Consider the following 22,856-nt stretch of genomic DNA (forward strand, 5'->3'; position numbering starts at 1 on the left):
CTTGCTGCATGACCCACCTTCTCTTGAGATTCAGTTCATGGACAGATGTCCTGACACTTTCCTTTAGAATTTGCTGATATAATTCAGAATTCATTGTTCCAGCAATGACGGCAAGCCATCCTGGCCCAGATCCAGCAAAACAGGCCCAAACCATGATACTACCACCACCATGTTTTACAGATGGGATAAGGTTCTTATGCTGGAATGCAGTGTTTTCCTTTCTCCAGACATAACACTTCTCATTTAAACCAAAAAGTTCTATTTTGGTCTTATCTGTCCACAAAACATATTTCCAATAGCCTTCTGGCTTGTCACTGTGATCTTTAGCAAACTGCAGATGAGCAGCAATGTTCCTTTTGGAGAGCAGTGGCTTTCTCCTTGCAACCCTGCCATGCACACCATTGTTGTTCAGTGTTCTCCTGATGGTGGACTCATGAACATTAACATTAGCCAATGTGAGAGAGGCCTTCAGTTGCTTAGAAGTTGCCCTGGGGTCCTTTGTGACCTTGCCGGCTATTACACACCTTGCTCTTGGAGTGATCTTTGTTGGTCGACCACTCCTGGGGAGTATAACAATGGTCTTGAATTTCCTCCATTTGTACACAACCTGTCTGACTGTGGATTGGTGGAGTCCAAACTCTTTAGAGATGGTTTTGTAACCTTTTCCAGCCTGATGAGCATCAACAACGCTTTTTCTGAAGCCCTCAGAAATCTCCTTTGTTCGTGCCATGATACACTTCCACAAACATGTGTTGTGAAGATCAGACTTTGATAGATCCCTGTTCTTTAAATAAAACAGGGTGCCCACTCACACCTGATTGCCATCCCATTGATTGAAAACACCTGACTCTAATTTCACCTTCAAATTAACTGCTAATCCTAGAGGTTCACATACTTTTGCCACTCACAGATATGTGATATTGGATCATTTTCCTCAATAAATAAATGACCAAGTATAATATTTTTGTTTCATTTGTTTAACTGGGTTCTCTTTATCTACTTTTATGACTTGAGTGAAAATCTGATGATGTTTTAGGTCCTATTTATGTAGAAATATAGAAAATTCTAAAGGGTTCACAAACTTTCAAGCACCACTGTATATTAGCCATCTAACCATCATCTCTCGTATTTTAAAGCCCAGTGTGAAAGGAACAAATGAACAACTGTGTGAAACCCAGTATTATAAACGATTAGGAATGTAACCAGTAATAAAAAGAAGCACACTCTGTCCTCAAACAAATGGACAGGTTTCAGCAGTAATATAATTATATGACCTACCCATGACAGTGGAATTATATTAACTCCTAAAATATATTCTGCTTTGGTTCCAACATCTCACATAAAAACAGAATGAGCATCAAACGTAATGATGATAATTTAAAAACAACCACCACCACCAGTGCTCACTGACATTAAACATAAACTTTTAACAGTGTGTCTGTGGAGGAATGCTTCTGATTGGGATTAGCGTTACTGAGCCATCATGATCCTGTGAGGGTCGGTGTCAGCTTCTGTGCTTCTGGAATGTTCTGTCTCATGTGTCCGATCACTAACGGGGATTAGAGGGGGAGCAGATTCCTCACACACACACACACACACACACACACACACACACATTCACATTGACCCAGAGCCTGACTTGAGTCCTTTTAGCCTGTATCATCATCATTTTAGTATTAACGAACAATGACGTGAGACTATGTGAAGCTGGCACATATTACAAACTGAACCTTTGAAACATAAAATGATGGATTTTAAATATAACCATTTATTTCTGTCAAATTAGCTACCTAATGAATGAATAGTTGAACTGATGCACGGTTTGGGGAAACCTACAAATAAAAATGTCTTATTATTTTTTGAAATGTCCTTTATTTTACCTTTTAAAACATACAGATCGTGCTCATACAGTACATTACAAAGAACTGAGATCGCATAATAAACTAGAAGGGCACTTGTTAGAGTGCGTACCTCTACCGAGCCACATATCCAGATTAGCATCAAAATTTAATCAATTGTTTCATGGCCCATGGTCAAGCTTTTCTCCAAATTTCATCAAAATCTGTTCACTACTTTTTGAGTTACGTTGGGAACAGGCAAAAAGAAAAAAACTGGATCTGCATACATTTCCAGATTTGTATTAAAATCTAATCAGTTGTTTCGTGGCCCATGTTCCATCTTTCCTCCAAATTTCATCAAAATCCGTTCACTACTTTTTGAGTTACGTTGGGAATTGGCAAAAAAAACAACAACAAAGTAAAAACCCCTGGATCCACATACATATCCAGATTTGTATCAAAATCTCATTTTATGGCCCGTCATCCACCTTTCCTCCAAATTTCATCAAAACCCGTTCACTACTTTTTGAGTTACGTCGGGAACAAACAAACAAATGGAGGTGAAAACATAACCTCCTCCAACAAAGTTGGTGGAGGTAATTACTTTTCCTTTTGCACTTTATCCTGGTGATGGTTGCTGTGGATCCGGAGCTTGTCTGGAACACTGGGTACGAGGCAGGAATTCACCCTGGATGGGACGCCAGTACGTCACATGGCACCATGTATATACACACACATTCACATATATGTGGCTTAGCAATCTAGGAGGAAACCAGGGAACCTGAAGGAAACCTACATTCAGACAGTCACCCGAGCTCAGGATAGGATCGAACGCTGTGAGGTGGTAACAATACCCGTTTCACCAATGTACGGGATTTATTTTGCGAGGAACGTAGTGAAGACGGATCTACAAGGACAAAAAAAACACCACCTTGATCGGCCAGTGCCACATGGATGCGACTTACATAAAGTTAAATCCAACAATTTTGTTTTCATGACAGGGAATCTTGGGTTTAGATTACGTTTACCACACTACAGTATTCCTTAAATACCATTTAACAATGTTATATTATGCTGATTATTATTATGAAGTGTTTTGCACTGTGTAACAGAGAGACCTTGGGTTTGGCATGTATGCTAGAAGCCGTTTGTTAAGTGCAAGATGTTCTGTGAAAGTGTCAGCCACACTGTTCCGGCCTGTACTGGACAACGGGTCAAGCCATCGCTCAAAAGCGTCTTTGTTGGGAACCCAGAGCGTGACTCATCAAATACAAGCATGTGTAAGAGAAAGAGTAGAAGGCACTCATGCCACCCACACACGTTCCCAGGAGTCAACATGAAAGTGTGTGAGTAAAGGATTCTCAGGATTGTGTTTTGCTGAATCAGTGCAGCTGAGTGTGTTTGAGTAAATGGATAAGACAAACAACTAAAAGGTACTGGAAAGATTTTCCTCTCATCTGCTGGGGGTAGGTTTTGTGCGGGGGGGCAGTGACTCTTTTTTCCCCATGCTTTGTGTGTCACAAGGTCTCTGTGGGTTTCTGTGTGAGTGTGTGTTGGACTCAAAATGCCAAATGCCAAGTATGCGCCCAACTGGCCAAGAAACAAATGCGTGCTGGTCTTTCCAAGTGGTGCCTCATAATAGATGAAAGTTGTTAGCGAGCGACGACATCCAGGCCACATTGAGCTGCAGTGTGGTGCAAAATGGGTTTCAGAGGAGCTCCGAATTCAATGAAGGCTAATGAATGGCTTTTTAAATCCGTACAATCTAAACATTATACTATAATATAGCATCTCGGATCTTGGGTGATCTCATGTGGGGTCAGAACCCCAAGGTTGAGAACCTACAGTATGTGTTGAGGTGGCACGGTGGTGTAGTGGTTAGCGCTGTCGCCTCACAGCAAGAAGGTCTGGGTTCGAGCCCCGTGGCCGGCGAGGGCCTTTCTGTGCGGAGTTTGCATGTTCTCCCCATGTCCGCGTGGGTTTCCTCCGGGTGCTCCGGTTTCCCCCACAGTCCAAAGACATGCAGGTTAGGTTAACTGGTGACTCTAAATTGACCGTAGGTGTGAATGTGAGTGTGAATGGTTGTCTGTGTCAGCCCTGTGATGACCTGGCGACTTGTCCAGGGTGTACCCCGCCTTTCGCCCGTAGTCAGCTGGGATAGGCTCCAGCTTGCCTGCGACCCTGTAGAACAGGATAAAGCGGCTAGAGATAATGAGATGAGATGAGAGATGAATATGTGTTGATATGTGTACACATTTCAGTGATGCAACTAATCTGTGTACAGTATGAGTGGTTACTATAGAAACAGTAACACCTTAGAACAAGTGCGTTAATTAATATTAACCTATCACTGCTAACATCCAATTATATGAAAATAATGCACGCCTTCTGACTAAACAGATTCAAACGCATTCTGGTGTAAGTTGTTCCTATCATAGTAAAGGTTACGACAGTTTAACGCAGTCCGGAATTAGCGTGAATGAATGAAGAGACTAGCGACGATGTGGCAACCAGAGACCAGGGAACGTCAATGAAATTCTGTGACTTGTAGCAATCAGTGTTATAGTCGAGTCACTAAACCTCGAGTCCGAGTCCAGTCTCGAGTCCCCAGTGTTCAAGTCCGAGTCAAGTCCATCCGTCCATCATCTGTAGCCACTTGTCCTGTACAGGGTTGCAGGCAAGCTGGAGCCTATCCCAGCTGACTACGGACGAAAGGCGGGGTACACCCTGGACAAGTCACCAGGTCATCACAGGGCTGACACATAGACACAGACAACCATTCACACTCACATTCACACCTACGGTCAATTTAGAGTCACCAGTTAACCTAACCTGCATGTCTTTGGACTGTGGGGGAAACCGGAGCACCCGGAGGAAACCCACGCGGACACGGGGAGAACATGCAAACTCCACACAGAAAGGCCCTTGTCAGCCGCTGGGCTCGAACCCAGGACCTTCTTGCTGTGAGGCGACAGTGCTGACCACTACACCGTCCTGAGTCAAGTCCAAGTCATTAAAAAAATTTCGAGTCGAATCCGAGAACAAGACTCCATCCGCACCATTTGACGGTGTCTGTTTTAGCGGCATTAACATTAGTTTGTTCCTGAACATGACGTATGAACAGGTGAATGTGCTTTTCTTTGTCAGGGAGTGCAAAGTATTCTGTCCGAGATGGTTGGGAGACGGATGTAAGTGCAGAAGGTGTGTTTATTAATATAAGTGAAGACAGATAAACAATCCAGAACGGCAGGCAAAATCGTAAAACGGTGAAACAGGCTATCGTAGACTCAGCAGACTCAAAGACAGGAAACAGGAAATCGGGGATCAGGAACCCAAACAAGAAAATAAGGCTCGGTGATGTGTCAGCAATGCAACTCAATACTTCGCAAAGTAAGTGTGTTTTCACAGTTTTTATATTGGCGCGCTGATTGCGCCTTAATCCTGTGCAGGTGCGAGTTGTTAACGGCGTGCGCGTGAGAGTCAGCTTGGTGTGCACGCTGTCCGGAACGCGCCCGAGAGTCTGTCTGATGCACACGTCAAGGTGCGCAGGTGTGACATTCTTGCACAAAATTAGTACAAAATTAATGTAGATACAGCGCCCTCCACAATTATTGGCACCCCTCGTTAAGATATGTTCTTAGGCTTCTCATAAATTCTTTTTTTTTTTTAAATAATATAGGACAACAGTGCAAAAAAAGAGAAAAATCTAACCTTTAATTCAAGTGCATTTATTCAGTGAGAAAAAAATCCCACATTAAGAAATAATTCTTTGACATGAAATCATGTGTGCCACAATTATTGGCACCCCGATGTTAATACTTTGTACAACTCCCTTTCGCCAACAAGACAGCACTTAATATTCTCCTATAACATTTCACAAGATGGGAGAATACAGAGAGAGGGATATTCAACCATTCCTCTTTGCACAATCTCTCTAAATCATCCAGAGTCCTGGGTCCTCTCCTATGCACTCTCCTCTTCAGCTCACCCCACAGGTTTTCAGTTGGGTTGAGGTCTGGGGACTGAGATGGCCATGGGAGGAGCTTGATTTTATGTCTGGTGAACCATTTTTGTGTAGATTTGGCCACATGTTTAGGGTCATTATCTTGCTGAAAGACCCAGTGATGACCCATCTTCAGCTTTCGGGCAGAGGCCACCAGATTTTGATCTAAAATATCCTGGTATTTCAAAGAGTTCATGATGTCATGCACCCTAACAAGGTTCCCAGGGCCTTTGGAAGTGAAACAGGCCCACAGCATCACCGATCCTCCCCCATACTTCACAGTGGGCATGAGGTGCTTTTCCGCATACTCATCTTTTGTGATGTATTAGAGTGTTTGTTGGCAAAAAGCTCTATCTTGGTCTCAGCTGACCAAAGCACACGGTCCCAGTTGAAGTCCCAGTACCGCTTAGCGAACTCCAGACGTTTACGTTTATGCTTGTGAGAGAAGGCTTTTTCCATGCATGCCTCCCAAACAGCTTGTTGGCATGTAGATAGCGCCTGATGGTTATTATGGAGACTTTGTGACCCCAAGATGCTACTCTTTGATGCAATTCTCTAACAGTGAGCTTTGGAGAACTTTTTACTTCTCTTACCATCCTCCTCACTGTGCGTGGTGGCAAGATAAACTTGCATCCTCGTCCAGGCTTGTTTGCCACTGTTCCAGTTGTTTTAAGCTTCTTGATGATTCCTCTGACTGTAGATATGGGCAGGTGTAGGCAAGCGGCTATTTTCTTGTAGCCGTTGCCTGACTTATGAAGGTCGACACACATCTGCCTTACTTGAATGGTGTGTTCTCTCATCTTTCCCATGTTGAAGAGTGGATAAGAGAAATAGGCCTCTGTGTCACATCATATTTATACCCTAGGGAAACAGGATGTGATGAATTACTAATTAAAGGTTCCGAGATACTCTGATCAACTTTATAAACTACAGTAGAAATGACAGAAATGCTTCAATTACATTTATTTTCTAGGAATTGTTATGGGCGCCAATAATTGTGGAACAGGTGATTTTATGAAAAATAATCATTTCTTAGTCAGGGATTATTATTTTTTAATTCACTTGAGTTAAGGGTTACATTTTTCTACAATTTTCAGTGTGAGATTATCTCATCTCATTATCTCTAGCCGCTTTATCCTGTTCTACAGGGTCGCAGGCAAGCTGGAGCCTATCCCAGCTGACTACGGGTGAAAGGCGGGGTACACCCTGGACAAGTCGCCAGGTCATCACAGGGCTGACACATAGACACAGACAACCATTCACACTCACATTCACACCTACGGTCAATTTAGAGTCACCAGTTAACCTAACCTGCATATCTTTGGACTGTGGGGGAAACCGGAGCACCCGGAGGAAACCCACGCGGACACGGGGAGAACATGCAAACTCCGCACAGAAAGGCCCTCGCCGGCCACGGAGCTCGAACCCGGACCTTCTTGCTGTGAGGTGACGGCGCTAACCACTACACCACCATGCCGCCAGTGTGAGATTATGCTTCTGCAATAAAAGTTGAATTTATTTGAAGGCTTTTAACACATCTTAACCAGGGGTGCCAATAATTGTGGAGGGCGCTGTATAAATATCTTATGCCAAATTATTATGGCATGTTACAAAAAATAAAGAAAACATCGAAGTCCTTGTCTCTAGTTTATGAGTCCGAATGCAGTTAATGCACGAGTCCGAGTCATCAGTGCTCAAATCCAAGTCAAGTCATGAGTCCTTAAAATTAGGGTACGAGTCGGACTCGAGTACGATGAGCCTGGTAGCAATGACCTATGAAATAACCGATAGGGACATGAAGTGGGAGCAGACTGAGTGAAGCTAATCTCAACTTTGAGGCGATGCGATTGAAGAGACTACCAATGGGAGCGAAGAATACTGTTGACTGACAGATGACACCAAGACTGAGTTATACATTTATATACAAGAGGGAGAGGCAACCAGAGCCTGGAATGTCCACTAGCGAACAATCGTCAGCGACAAAGTGATGGGCGATGAGCGAATTGCTTCATATAAGGACGGCCTTTAAGTGGTCTTATGTTATCCTGCGATCAGACTCCACAAACTTGACACAACTTTGACATGATTTTACAAATTTCCAGCATCAGGTCTGAAGCTCAGGAATGACGAACGGGTCTTGCAGTGTGACATAATCAAAGAACAGTAACATGTCCTCTGGGACGCCCTATGACACCCTGATGAAAAGTCTAGCATGACTAATACTGATGAATTGTATTTTCTTGCCTAGTTTGACAACTCCGACAGCGTGTTCCACGATAACCATGATTGACCGTTTCTTGCTCCTCCTCCTCAACGACCCTTCACACTGACTGATCGAGGTCAAACTAGTCAAGAATTCATGGCACGATGATTCCCTGATCTGACATACTGACCATCATGAAAGACAAAAATATTGATCCCGGTATTAAAGCTAGACGGCCTTTCGATTTCATAAAATCTGTGAAATTTAGTTCCGTCTGAAATGTGGTCATTGTGATAAATGTTTATTTCTGTAATATCTTACAAAATATCACGCCATTCTGTGGCTGCGAAGTTATTTCATTTGAGGGGATTCCTAAGCAAATAATGTGCATGAAATCATGCACTCGAGCAGACAGAGGAAATCTGTGTGTGTGCGCGCACATGTGCAGGTTTACCTTTGAGCGTGCACTGACAGTTCCATCATTCTGTCGCTAAACAAACTGCTGATCACACCGAGGTGCTCACTGACCACCGATATTTATTAGTTTGGTCCTGCGTTTCCTTTCCTTCGTATATAACATAACGTCTTTTTTTTCGCGGTGTGGTTTTCATCAAATCCTGCGCTCAGATTGGTTGATGAGCAGGTCTGTATCCTACGGTACAGACCCCGGTTACGGACCTCTGGTGACTCGCTCGTTCACAACAACAAACATAGTAGCAATTTTTGTCAACATTTATCTTTTTTATAAGATTTATTTATAAGATATTTATCAAAAATCTTATACATTTTTGCCAGCATTTCTCAGCGTAATAGCATTAATTTTACAGCATGGATAGCGATAACGACAGTGTTCACAGCGAAAGCGAGTTTTACTACCCTGAGGAAGAAGAAATAAAAAAAACATTTCAGGAGAAAGCTAAAAACCCGTAACTGCTGCTAACGCCGAGCAAAATCATGGCTGAATCCTGAATGACTCAGTTTTGTATAAATAGGGGACTACATAGGCAGCAAAATGTAGTTTTTTTCCTGCCATGGAAGTGCACTTGTATACCGAGGAGGAAGCAATTTGCATTATAGCCATGAATGAGGCTTCAAAATGGCGTCTCGGCTCGGTTTTCCCTTTCGGGTGCTCTCGTTTTCTGTTAGAATTTGGTAAAGAAAAAAATTAATATATTATTTACCAGTTTAAGGCCGGTCCGTATGGTGAAATACCATGACCTCGGCACAGAGGGCCTCGGTCAGTACTTTCAAGACCTCCCAGACATATATTTCTTCTTCACGCTTTCTGTTACTGTAGTCGGTCTTTCACGTTTAATTCGCACACTCGCGTCCTCCATTTTTCTCTCTGGTTTCAAATTTGTATCCCACAATGCCTTGTGTAAATGAGGAACGCCCACCACGTGATGTGATGCATGATGTAGTATCTTGTATTGGGTCATGGTGAAGCAGGAAAAAATAACGGAGAATTTGAGCCACATGGAGATAAATTCATTAATTGTTCTGTTTTAAAAAATAACTAATAAAATTGGAAGTCTGTGATTCAAATTCAGTAGCTTTCGGTCCACTAAACAAAAATAATTGGGCATCGGGAAAATTATTTTTATGACCTACACTTGAAAAATCTGAAAGGCAGCCTACCTTTCAAGGTGCATTTAAGGGTTCAAAGTTTTCTAAGAGTGTAAACTTCAATCAAATGACAAAGATTCACAGGTAAATACAGTTATAAGGACACTTTTAATAAACAAATGGGTCCTTCAAGCGTTCCAATTTGACCCCTTTTTGATTGATAAAGTGTTTCCGCAAAAAGACAACCAAAGAACCTATCAAGGTTCAAGCTCGAAATGACTCTTAAGGCCAATTTATGCTGACAACCCAGTCCTCGCAGACGGCGCCGCAGATAGTGTCTGCGTAGCCCCCCCACCTTCGCAGACGCTCTGCGCGCACCTCCCAAAAATTGTGACCACCGCAGAAGCCTCGCAGACAGCGCCGCAGACAAGAGGGCTCTGACACTCTACATCTGCTGTACACGCACTTCCGCTTCCCTACTTTCCCGGTTTTTGTTTTGTTTTCACGACCGCCATTTTTAAAAACACAAGCGAAGATGGAGCAGCACGAAGAGCGGTTGATCGAGAAAGTGAGGAAGTACGTACATCTATACGACTCCAGTTCTAGTCATTATAAGTAACCGGAGGATAAACACTCCACTAACCACACCCACCAACTACTCCTAGCGATTTCGTGACTTCGCGCCCCCTTGCGTTGTGGCGGTGAATAACATCGCGCACGCCTATTACTTCCCGCTCAACGATAAATTACAACTGTCTGCGAAAAGCTATCTGCGAAAGCCTTGTCGCAAGAGCATGCAGAGGCCTTTAAAGGTAGACTACTTTTTCAGATTTTTCAAGTTAAGGTCATAAAAAGAGAGAATTTTCCCGACACCCAATTATTTTTGTTTAGTGGACCGAAAGCTACTGAATTCGAATCACAGACTTCCAATTTTATTAGTTTTTTAAAAATAGAACAGTTAATGAATTTATCTCCACGTGGCCCTAAATTCTCAGCTATTTTTTCCTGCTTCACCATGACGCAATTCAGGACACTACGTCATGCATCACATCACATGGTGGGCTTTCCCTGTTCACGCAAGGTATTATGGGATACAAATTTGAGGACATGAGTGTGCGAATGAAACATGAAAGACCGACTACAGTAACGGAAAGCGAGAAAAAGAAAAGACGTCATGTATACGAAGGAAAGGAAACGCAGGACCAAATTAATAAATATCAGTGGTCAGCGAGCGACAGAATGATGGAATGATCAGTGCACAGTCAAAGATAAACCTGCGCATGCGCACACACACACACGGACCATACTTGCCAACTTTTCAAAATTCTCCTGGGGGAGAAAAGTGCGTGAACGACATTTTCAATTGGACGAGGGTCTGATGCGCGGTTGAAACGATAAAAACAGTGGATCCCAATTAATTGCAAACCATTTGAAATTTATACAATTAAAGAGTTTTTGAATTGTTGATATTGTTCTATCAATTACTCTAGGTTATGGGATTTGTAGGTGCATTTGGTAAATGAGTGATCAATCTCATTGAATCTGATGGTTAATAATTAAATCATTAAATTGAATCAGTCTCATTGAATCGTTTTCATTGAATCAGTCTCATATTATCATTAAATCAGTCTCATTTATTAATACCATTAATTTTGGTGCTTAATAATAAATTACCAAACAGCTAAATTATGGTATCTTCCAAATTATTATGATCACTTACCATATTACATAACTCATATGCACCTTTGAATTCTTGGAGATTGGGGACTTCAAAGATATTGGAACACAAATAAACACACAGTTTCAATAATAAATGAATTTATAACAAAGATAAAAATGAATAATGTCAGTTGAAATATATACAAACAGTGAGATGTGTGTGTGTGATGTGTGTGTGTTGTGGTGAAGACAAAAGATTAGCTTTGTGTGCTAATTAAGATGTGTTTGTGTGTGGGGCCTGGTGACCACGTGTTTCTAAGTACAGCAAGAGAGTTAGCTTTGGTTGCTAATTGAGATGTACTGGCCACGTGTTGAGCCACTGGTTAGCCTTGTGTCGCTAGCTAAGACAAAGGAATGCTAGCTAAGATGTGTTTTTGTGTGTGAGGCCTGGTGAGCTAGCTTTGGTTGCTAATTAGACAAAAGAATTAAGGCCAATTTATGCTGACAACACAGTCCTCGCAGATGGCGTCGCAGATGGCGTCTGCGTAGCCCCCCCCTCGCAGACGCTCTGCGCGCACCTCCCAAAAATTGTGACCACCGCAGAAGCCTCGCAGACAGCGTCACAGACAAGAGGGCTCTGATTGGTCCACTCTACATCCGCTGTACACGCACTTCCGCTTCCCTACTTTCCCGGTTTGGTTTGTTTTCACGACCGCCATTTTTAAAAACACGAGCGAAGATGGAGCAGCACGAAGAGCGGTTGATCGAGGAAGTGAGGAAGTACGTACATCTATATGACTCCAGTTCTAGTCATTATAAGTAACCGGAGGATAAACACTCCACTAACCACACCCACCAACTACTCCTAGCGATTTCGCGACTTCGCGCCCCCTTGCGTTGTGGTGGTGAATAACATCGCGCATGCCTATTACTCCCCGCTCAACGATAAATTACAACTGTCTGCGAAAAGCTATCTGCGAAAGCCTTCGCTAGGAGTAGTTGGTGGGTGTGGTTAGTGGAGTGTTTATCCTCCGGTTACTTATAATGACTAGAACTGGAGTCATATAGATGTACGTACTTCCTCACTTCCTCGATCAACCGCTCTTCGTGCTGCTCCATCTTCGCTCGTGTTTTTAAAAATGGCGGTCGTGAAAACAAACCAAACCGGGAAAGTAGGGAAGCGGAAGTGCGTGTACAGCGGATGTAGAGTGGACCAATCAGAGCCCTCTTGTCTGTGACGCTGTCGGCGAGGCTTCTGCGGTGGTCACAATTTTTGGGAGGTGCGCGCAGAGCGTCTGCGAGGGGGGGGGCTACACAGACGCCATCTGCGACGCCATCTGCGAGGACTGCGTTGTCAGCATAAATTGGCCTTTAGACGGACTGTACCTACAGATCATGTATTAGGAATGAGAGAGCTCAGAGTGAAAAATCTGAAATAGTACTCGTCTTGAATTTTAATATAATGACAATGAAAGGGAAGTCTTAAATCAGATTTTTAGCTGAAAAATCTCATGCCTGAATATTGTATACATACAGAGACCCACAGAAAATAACACAAGTGATGCTTTAGAAGAATGTTTATAATTTCTTAAAATAGTCACAGTGAATGAAAGTATCATTGGATTGCATCAAATGTGTTTTCCTTCTGTAAGCTCATGTAAAAATACAGAGAACTATAATATCATATATAAATTAAATTTTAATAAGATTTAACCAAAATAGTAACAACTCAATTAAATAAATACTGCAGTGTCTTAGTACTACTAAAATGCATCTCTCTCACTAAACACTTTCCAACAGAATTTTTAAAAAGCACTAGAAATCCTATCAAAATCCTGTCGACAGGAAATTCGAGTCAGGTGTTTGTCATCCCACTGATTGAAATCAGGTGTGAGTGGGCACCCTGTTTTATTTAAAGAACAGGGATCTATCAAAGTCTGATCTTCACAACACATGTTTGTGGAAGTGTATCATGGCACGAACAAAGGAGATTTCTGAGGACCTCTTCCTTTCGAGGAAAAAATTAAAATTAAAGAGCAGGGTAGACCAACGCCTCAAATTGACTTGGTGAAAAAGGTAGGGAATAATACTCGTTCCTTTCAGCTCTCCTGGTACGAGAAAGTGAATTGGCTAACAGCAAGTGACCCACATCAACAACAGTAAATAGGCTACTTTAGTAATATGTCATGGATGGACCAAAAATATAGAATCTATTTAAAATGTTTATGCTGAGTATATTATATTGGAATATATGTTTTTCTGGATATGAATTAAACACCACTACAATTTGGAAAACATTTTTAAACAAAAACACAGCCGAGGTCAATTTTTAAACAACATGCCACAATTTTAAAATATAAAATGTTAAAATATCCCCCGGCGGCACGGTGGTGTAGTGGTTAGTGCTGTCGCCTCACAGCAAGAAGGTCCTGGGTTCGAGCCCCGGGGCTGGCGAGGGCCTTTCTGTGTGGAGTTTGCATGTTCTTCCCGTGTCCGCATGGGTTTCCTCCGGGTGCTCCGGTTTCCCCCACAGTCCAAAGACATGCAGGTTAGGTTAACTGGTGACTCTAAATTGACCGTAGGTGTGAATGTGAGTGTGAATGGTTGTCTGTGTCTATGTGTCAGCCCTGTGATGACCTGGTGACTTGTCCAGGGTGTACCCCGCCTTTCGCCCGTAGTCAGCTGGGATAGGCTCCAGCTTGCCTGCGACCCTGTAGAAGGATAAAGCGGCTAGAGATAATGAGATGAGAATCTGGAAATATCGTAACCGACCAGCCTCCCCTGTTTGAAAGACTACCAGCCGCCACTGCTCCAAACCAGTGTGCAGGACTGATCAGTAAGCAAACAGATATGTACTATTGGGTCATTTTCCTCAATAAATAAATGACCAAGTATAATTTGTTTAACCGGGTTCTCTTTTATCTACTCGTGTGGAAATCTGATGCAGAAATGTATAGAAAATTCTAAAAGGTTCACAAACTTTCAAGCACCACTGTTGGTTAGTTCTCGTCCCTTTAAGAAAGACGGAAGTCTCGCGAGAGTTGCGTGTGCGGCCGCCATATTGCGCGACGGTTATTTTGATTCGTATGTGTCGGAAGCGAGAAAGGGGGGAAAAGACTGGGGGGGAAAAAAGAGAAAATAAAACCGTGAGGAGGATAAGAAGAGGTGTAGAAGTTAAGTAATAATAATAAAAAAAAACAAGGGGGGGTGAAAAAAAAGGAAAGAAATCCCTGAGTGGGTGAAACATTAAGCGGGGGACGGACGGACGGACTCGGTGTCCCCCCACTACCTCCACCTCCACCACCGGACTCTGAAGTAAAGTTACGCCGTCCTCAGCGCACTTAGGCCCGGCTCCGAGTTCCTCCTCCTGCCCGGCCCTGACCCTGACACGGAGACTCGGAGTGAGACAGAGACTAGCCTCGGTCTCGGGCGGCTCCGGTGTGGAAGGCGGCCCGGGGAGCGGCGGCGGACACGGACACGGTAAAAACAACAGCAAACAAACACAAAAACAAGCCAGGACAACATTTACAGTCGAGATATTTAAAAAATATCAGTTGTTATCGAGAAACCGATGTATTTATCAGGCCTGAGAGTGAACTGTCGGGGTTTTCTCCCTTGCTATTAGCGTTAGCTAGCTGTGTGCAGAGAGAAAAAAAGTTGACACGGAAAAAAGTTTTCCACATGACGGATTTATAGCAAACCGCACTTGTGTAGCTCGTCTGGAAAAAGTCTGGAAGGTTTATAAATGTTTTAAGTTTATTTTTTTTTTACCTCAGGTGACGTGCTGCTTTGTTTTTTAACGTACGCACTGCAGTTAGCTTCATGCTAATCTCCCCTCAGGCTTTACTGCTCACGGCTCTGGGAATTACACAACATTTTTTCTTTAAATACACACTTAAAGAAGGAAATTATATACTACAGGACTTTATTATTATTATTATTATTATTATTATTATTATTATTTACTTCAAGTAATTTTTTTTGTGTGTGTGAGACTCAATTTCTTGTCATTGGATCTATTGTGTTATTACATAATAATAATAATATATAATAATAATAGTTTTCATACATGGGTACAAATTCTGTACAACAAGCAGTAAAAATGTCAAATATTTCCCTGTAGAAACTTCTGGAAACTGTTCCAGCAGCTGCACTATTATGGAATCAATTTTGTGCCAAAATGTTCATACAATACTTTTGAAATATCAAACAAAAACGATAAATCAAAAAAAAAAAAAGTCAATTTTTTTTTTTTAGACTGGCAAACAAATTATTCGTGTAATCGTGCAAAATATCAGTCTATTACTCTTCAGAAACCTTTTATTTTTGTTCCGGGTCTTTCTCGATTTTGGTTGCGATTAGGGGTGTCACGGTATGAAAATTTAACATGACGGTTATTGTGACCAAAATTATCGCGGTGTACGGTATTATCACGGTTATTTGAGTGGGCGTGGCTCAGGTTGAGTGGGCGTGGTTCAGGTTTTCAAGTTTGGACTGTGGACAAGTGGATCCTGACCTGGAGATGCAAGTACAGTATGTGGAAATAGGGAGCATGCAGCAATGGGTTAAAAAGTGCAGTGTTTATTATATAATGTGTAAAATAAATAAATAAATTCTAATGAAAACTGCCGTTTTCAACATCATGGTAAAGCAAAACTGGTTATGGAAGAAGCTGTTGTATTTTCCCTCGACCCGAAGTCATACGTTACTTCGTGTGTTTCACTGATCCATTTTCACCGTCTTGTGGCGAAGGAAAGTTTAGCTGTGTAACTTAGCTTAGAATGGTGATGTTTACCTCAGAATAGCGCTAACCACAGCTAGTGCTAGATGCATTTTAAAACTGCTAGCAGTGGCCGTCTTTCGACAATAAAGATTATCATCAAGGTCTAACATTATTGACAGTCGGAAATAATTGTTTCATCTTCCCTCGTCAAAAGTTACTTTGCGCATTTCAGCTAAAACATACACGTTAACCTACCTTGCACTTGCTGTACAGATGCTGATGATGGTCTCGCAGATGAGTCATTAGATTTGATGTATTGCTGCCTTTCGCTGACACCTTTTTTCTGCACACTCTACATGCAGGAGCACCGTTATCAACAAGTTGTCCCTCCGAATTTTTGAAATATCCAAAATATTTCCACACTTCCGATTTTATCCGCTTGGAAGGCGGATAGATGTCTTCATCTTGATGACCACCACAGTCTCCTCCTTCCGCCATGCTTGAACTTCGGACAGTGAGTGAGTGAACTTGAGTGGCGTCGGCGGGAAAACTCGCATGAAAGTTCAAAGTCTCGCGAAAATGGAAGCTATCGCGGTTTTGACACTCAGAAGGTTATGGTCACCGTCAAAATATTTTAGCGCGGTAACCGTGTACACCGGTAATCGTGACGGCCCTAGTTGCGATTCCAGCTTTCTCGTTTGCGCTCCCTGACTTTTTGCTTGCAGTTTTGGCACAAACTTGACGTGTGGGTGGGCTGTCCAGGAATGCATTCCCATTGGCTAACTTGTGTTTGACTGACAGCTACGCTCAGCCATTCCCTACTCGGATTCTGGCGGACTGTTTGACGAGTGACCGATCCATTGACGGTAAACAAGGATCGAGTGGACTTCAGTGGTGACTATGATATTGAATTAATTCAACAAAGTGTAAGTACGGGACAAATGTGTTGCAGTAGTACACGTTATGCAGGCGTGTTTAACGTTAGCAAGACGGCTATTATATTGGGTAGCGGAGCTAAGGCTAACATTTGACTTGCCACAAAACACCTGCATAATGTGCACTACTGCAACACATACAACACATTTGTCCCGTACTTACACTTTGTTGAATTAATTCCATATCATAGTCGCCACGAGCCTGGGCCCGCCCATCCTAAGCGTGACGCAACACGAGGGCCTGTTGCGAGCTTAGTCTGGCCAAGCAAGCTATCTACAGCTCTTCCAAGCTCCCGAAAAATCGGGAACCAATCAACTTTGAGCATCTCCAACGGCCCTGGGTAGAGGCGTGTTCAAGGCACTGACGTAGTAGGACTGCGACCGGAAGCCATAGATTGTTTACAGAATCTATGCCGGAAGCGCTTCATTCACTAGAAACATTACGAACATGGAGCAAGTTCTCATTGAAAACGGAGCAAAGAGCAGCCCTGGAGGTATTTATTGAAAGGAAGGACGTTTTCGCCTTGCTCCCGACCGGCTTCGGTAAGAGTTTAATCTACCAGTTAGCCCCGTCGCGTCACATACGTCAGAGGAAAGAGTGATGTGATTGGTTTAAGCTTCGTCACAGCCTTTTCTGGCTTCGACCAGTAGCAAACTGAGGCATTTCAGAGAGGCGGGTCAACCACGCACTTTGGGAAACGGTTGGGCTTAATATCTTTGCCAGACCAAATGCTCGCAGAGCTTTGAAGTCGTGTTAGCCAGACTAAGTCGCCACTGAAGTCCACTCGATCCTTGTTTACCGTCAATGGATCAGTCACTCGTCAAACAGTCCGCCAAAATCCGAGTAGGGAATGGCTGAGCGCAGCTGTCAGTCAAACACAAGTTAGCCAATGGGAATGCGTTCCTGGACAGCCCACCCACACGTCAAGTTTGTGCCAAAACTGCAAGCAAAAAGTCAGGGAGCGCAAACGAGAAAGCTGGAATCGCAACCAAAATAAATTGTCAAACAAAACCGAGAAAGACGCGGAACAAAAATAAAAGGTTTCTGAAGAGTAATAGACTGATATTTTGCACGATTACACGAATAATTTGTTTGCCAGTCTAAAAAAAATTGACTTTTTTTTTTTTTTTTTGAATTTTGATTTATTGTTTTTGTTTGATATTTCAAAAGTATTGTATGAACATTTTGGCACAAAATTAATTCCATACACTATTAGTCTACATGTACATCTTGTATGAGTGATATGATGTGAAAAAAAAATCAGATGATAGAAATATGAAGTTTCTCAAATCTGTAACATGTTCGATTTTTTTTTTTCTCTTCCTTTTCAGTTTGTCAGCAAGAAGGACGGATTCGCCGTCCTCTCACTCACTCGGCGTACCAAAAGGCGTCTTTCGTATTTGTATCTAATCCTACAGTTTACACTAACGTATAGAATAATTTGGTAAATGGTATTGATCTTACAGTGGTACTTGAAAGTTTGTGAACGCTTTAGAATTTTCTATATATTTCTGCAGAAATATGACCGAATAAGGAAAATGACCCAGTATTGTGTGTGAGACGCAAAAAAGTATGTGAAGCTTTGCTTTCAGTATCTGGTGTGACCACCTTGTGCAGCAATAACTGCAACTAAACGTTTGCGGTAACTGTTGATCTGAGGAATTTTAGCCCATTCCTCTGTACAGAACAGCTTCAACTCTGAGATGTTGGTGGGTTTCCTCACATGAACTGCTCGCTTCAGGTCCTTCCACAACATTTCAGTTGGACTTTGACTTGGCCATTCTTTGGTAGAACGACTTGTGTGCTTAGGGTCGTTGTCTTGCTGCGTGACCCACCTTCTCTTGAGATTCAGTTCATGGACAGATGTCCTGACATTTTCCTTTAGAATTCGCTGGTGTAATTCAGAATTCATTGTTCCATCAATGATGGCAAGCCGTCCTGGCCCAGATGCAGCAAAACAGGCCCAAGCCATGATACTACCACCACCATGTTTCACAGATGGGATAATGTTCTTATGCTGGAATGCAGTGTTTTCCTTTCTTTAAACATAACTCTGGGATGTTGGTGGGTTTCTTCACATGAACTGCTCGCTTCAGGTCCTTCCACAACATTTCGATTGGATTAAGGTCAGGACTTTGACTTGGCCATTCCAAAACATTAAAGTGCATATCACGGGTGAATTCAGGAGCAAGATCAATGTAATTCTCCTATTTTATAAACTTTGGTCAAATGTCTGTAAAATTTTGTGCATTTTTTTTTTTACCTTGCGCAATACCAGAAAAATAACGTTGAAACCAAGCCATTTGAGGCGAATTGGTTCGCCTCTGAAAAAACTTGCCATTTGGATTTCCCGGGAAACATTGATTTTCGTGACGTCACGTGCGGGACGCCTCCCTCTGAATCCTACGTCAGCGCTGGTTTGTTTATGAGAAAACGACCTGGTGGTTTTCTGGAAATTTCTTTAACGTTATCACATAATTATTAAAATGGTTAACAGATGTATTGTAAGAGGGTGTAGCAACACCAGTCTTGATGGGATTAGTATTCATCGTTTCCCACATTGCGCTCAGGTGACAATTCCATATTTCAATGCAAAATCGCTAGCTGCTAAACTTGGTCTACACAGGCTGTGCACTGAAACCGTGCAAGCTCTCGCAGCCTGCTGGCGCTTCCGCACGTGACATCACGAATCTGGTTCCAGACTCCCTTGGGATTTTTCCAGACTCGTTTTATTTTATTATTTTTTTTTTTCTGTTGTAGACAGATGGCCTTGTGCAAAATTACCCTTCTGGATGAGTGTGTAAAGAGACATACTTTGATGTAAAAAAAAAAAATTTGGTCCAGGATATGCACTTTTCTTTAACCATTCTTTTGTAGAACATTTTGTGTGCTTAGGGTCGTTGTCTTGTTGCATGACTCACCTTCTCTTGAGATTCATGGACAGATGTCCTGACGCTTTCCTTTAGAATTCGCTGGTATAATTTAGAATTCATAGTTCCATCAATGATGGCAAGCCGTCCTGGCCCAGATGCAGCAAAACAGGCCCAAACCATGATACTACCACCACCATGTTTCACAGATGGGATAAGGTTCTTATGCCAGAATGCAGTGTTTTCCTTTCTCCAAACATAACGCTTCTCATTTAAACCAAAAAGTTCTATTTTGGTCTCATCTGTCCACAAAACATTTTTCCAATGGCCTTCTGGCTTGTCCACGTGATGTTTAGCAAACTGCAGATGAGCAGCAATGTTCTTTTTGGAGAGCAGTGGCTTTCTCCTTGCAACCCTGCCATGCACACCACTGTTATTCAATGTTCTCCTGATGGTGGACTCATGAACATTAACATTAGCCAATGTGAGAGGGGCCTTCAGTTGCTTAGAAGTTACCCTGGAGTCCTTTGTGACCTCGCCGACTATTACACGCCTTGCTCTTGGAGTGATCTTTGTTGGTCGACCACTCCTGGGGAGGGTAACAATGGTCTTGAATTTCCTCCATTTGTACACAATCTGTCTGACTGTGGATTGGTGGAGTCCAAACTCTTTAGAGATGGTTTTGTAACCTTTTCCAGCCTGATGAGCATCAACAACGCTTTTTCTGAGGTCCTCAGAAATCTCCTTTGTTCGTGCCATGATGCACTTCCACAAACATGTGTTGTGAAGATCAGACTTTGATAGATCCCTGTTCTTTAAATAAAACAGGGTGCCCACTCACACCTGATTGTCATCCCATTGATTGAAAACACCTGACTCTAATTTCACTTTCAAATTAACTGCTAATCCTAGAGGTTCACATACTTTTGCCACCCACAGATATGTAATATTGGATCACTTTCCTCAATAAATAAAAGATCAAGTTTCATATTTTTGTCTCATTTGTTTAACTGGGTTCTCTTTATCTACTTTTAGGACTTGTGTGAAAATCTGATGATGTTTTAGGTCATATTTATGCAGAAATATAGAAAATTCTAAAGGGTTCACAAACTTTCAAGCGCCACTGTAAGCTGCTTTTACACAACTGTCCATCTAAACACAATTTGTTCCGGAACAATCTGACAACTTGTTCCTACTTACTGTCTCAGCTCATTCACTGGCGAGTAGGAGGGCTTGAACATGTGCTGTAGCGTTCATCCGGGTCATTTCGACACGGTGGTGTCGTGGTTAACGCTGTCGCCTCACAGTAAGAAGGTTCTGGGTTCGAGCCCAGTGGCTGATGCGGGCCTTTCTGTGTGGAGTTTTGTGTTCTCCGTGTGTCTGCACGGTCCACAGTCACAGGGGTGGCCATGGGCTGAGGTGTCCTTGAGCGAGGCACCTAACCCCTGAGTGTGTGTTCACTGCTTTAGATGGGTTAAACACAGAGACAAGTTTCACAAGTGTATGTGCGATAACTAAAGTAGTCCTTCTTATTTATCATCCAGACAAGACCGCTTCATGTCAAATTCAAAGGTCAGTTCTTCTCCAGTGCTTTTCCTTGTCAAGCTTCTCCACCTTTTAAAGGAAAACTGAAGTCATTTTTAAACTTGCTTTGATTTCCGCTGTATGTTTTACTTCCATCCTACGATGTCTCGCACAGGTCTCAACGAATTGCGTTTACGGCCATTGCTTTGACATACGGACTGATATATTACATAGCATATTTCAAACACTCATAACTTGCTATAGCAGCGACAAAATGGCCATCAAAAATGCATTCCTATATTTAATAAAATGAGAAGTAGAATCTCATCTCGTTATCTCTAGCCGCTTTATCCTGTTCTACAGGGTCGCAGGCAAGCTGGAGCCTATCCCAGCTGACTACGGGCGAAAGGCGGGGTACACCCTGGACAAGTCGCCAGGTCATCACAGGGCTGACACATAGACACAGACAACCATTCACACTCACATTCACACCTACGGTCAATTTAGAGTCACCAGTTAACCTAACCTGCATGTCTTTGGACTGTGGGGGAAACCGGAGCACCCGGAGGAAACCCACATGGACAACATGCAAACTCCGTGCAGAAAGGCCCTCGTCCGCCACGGGGCTCAAACCCGGACCTTCTTGCTGTGAGGCGACAGCGCTAACCACTACACCACTGTGCCGCCCGAGAAATAGAATTTTGATGGTAAAAAAAATTTGCCTTCAGTTCTCCTTTAAACGATGGCCTCAAGCGAGCCCCAAACCAATCGCAGTGACAACCAGACTAACGAAAGAACGGTCGTACCCTCATCCAGTTGTGCCGAGTTGTAGAGCGTCGTTTGCGTTTTCAATTTCAAATTCATCCAAAAGCACCGACTCTGAGTTGAATCGTTCCCTTAACTGTCAACACGTCACTCAGAGTCAGGGTTCTCCATAAAATCTTCTCCAGAAAAATCCCCCCCGAAAAGTTTGACATTTACATGGCTTCTAGTTAGTGCAGTCTCTGCTAATACATTACTAACCATTTCCCTGTAAAATACTCACAAAATATGTATTTTGCAAGTGAATTTCCGTCCAGGTGTGTGTGTGTGTGCTTGGCTTTCTCAGTTCCTCTCTGTAGTACGCTGCCTGGCTCTGTAACATAACTACATGCGCTATGGTGTTGTCACGTGGTCCGGCTCAGCCAATCAGAGGACGAGAATAGATCAATAGATATGCCGCCGCTTCCGGTCATGCTCGCCCTGAATCAAAGACAACTTCATGATTTGCAGTGGAGACGATATAAATCGCTTGAATGTTGAAAGGCAAGTTCGTTCCCCCCCTCCCTGTGATCGAGTATCCGGCACAGACCGTCTGCGTAGGTGGAGAAAACCACCGGTCACTGACGCTTGTGGACATCACTCGGCGTGAATCAGTTTTCCTGCAAGTGACAGTTGGATTTACTGCCGAATCACCGAGCGTTTAAAGTTTAAACCGAAACGAGCAGCGAGAGCACGACAAAACGAGTGAACAGCACGCTTCTGATCACTGATT

The 22,856-nt window shown here is 42.8% G+C and overlaps 1 protein-coding gene across 1 annotated transcript in view; it reads left to right on the forward strand.

Annotated features, from left to right (window-relative positions):
- Nucleotides 1–14,365: 14,365 nt before the first annotated feature.
- The window catches only part of tab2 (TGF-beta activated kinase 1 (MAP3K7) binding protein 2), a 110,985-nt gene continuing 102,494 nt past the window's right edge, over nt 14,366–22,856 (forward strand). The window contains exon 1 of the mRNA XM_060913902.1: nt 14,366–14,749. The gene's annotated coding sequence lies outside the window, so the exon portion shown is untranslated. The remainder of the gene's footprint in view (nt 14,750–22,856) is intronic.

This window comes from Neoarius graeffei, chromosome 2 (genome assembly GCF_027579695.1).
Source record: "Neoarius graeffei isolate fNeoGra1 chromosome 2, fNeoGra1.pri, whole genome shotgun sequence".
Classification (NCBI taxonomy): Eukaryota; Metazoa; Chordata; class Actinopteri; order Siluriformes; family Ariidae; genus Neoarius; species Neoarius graeffei.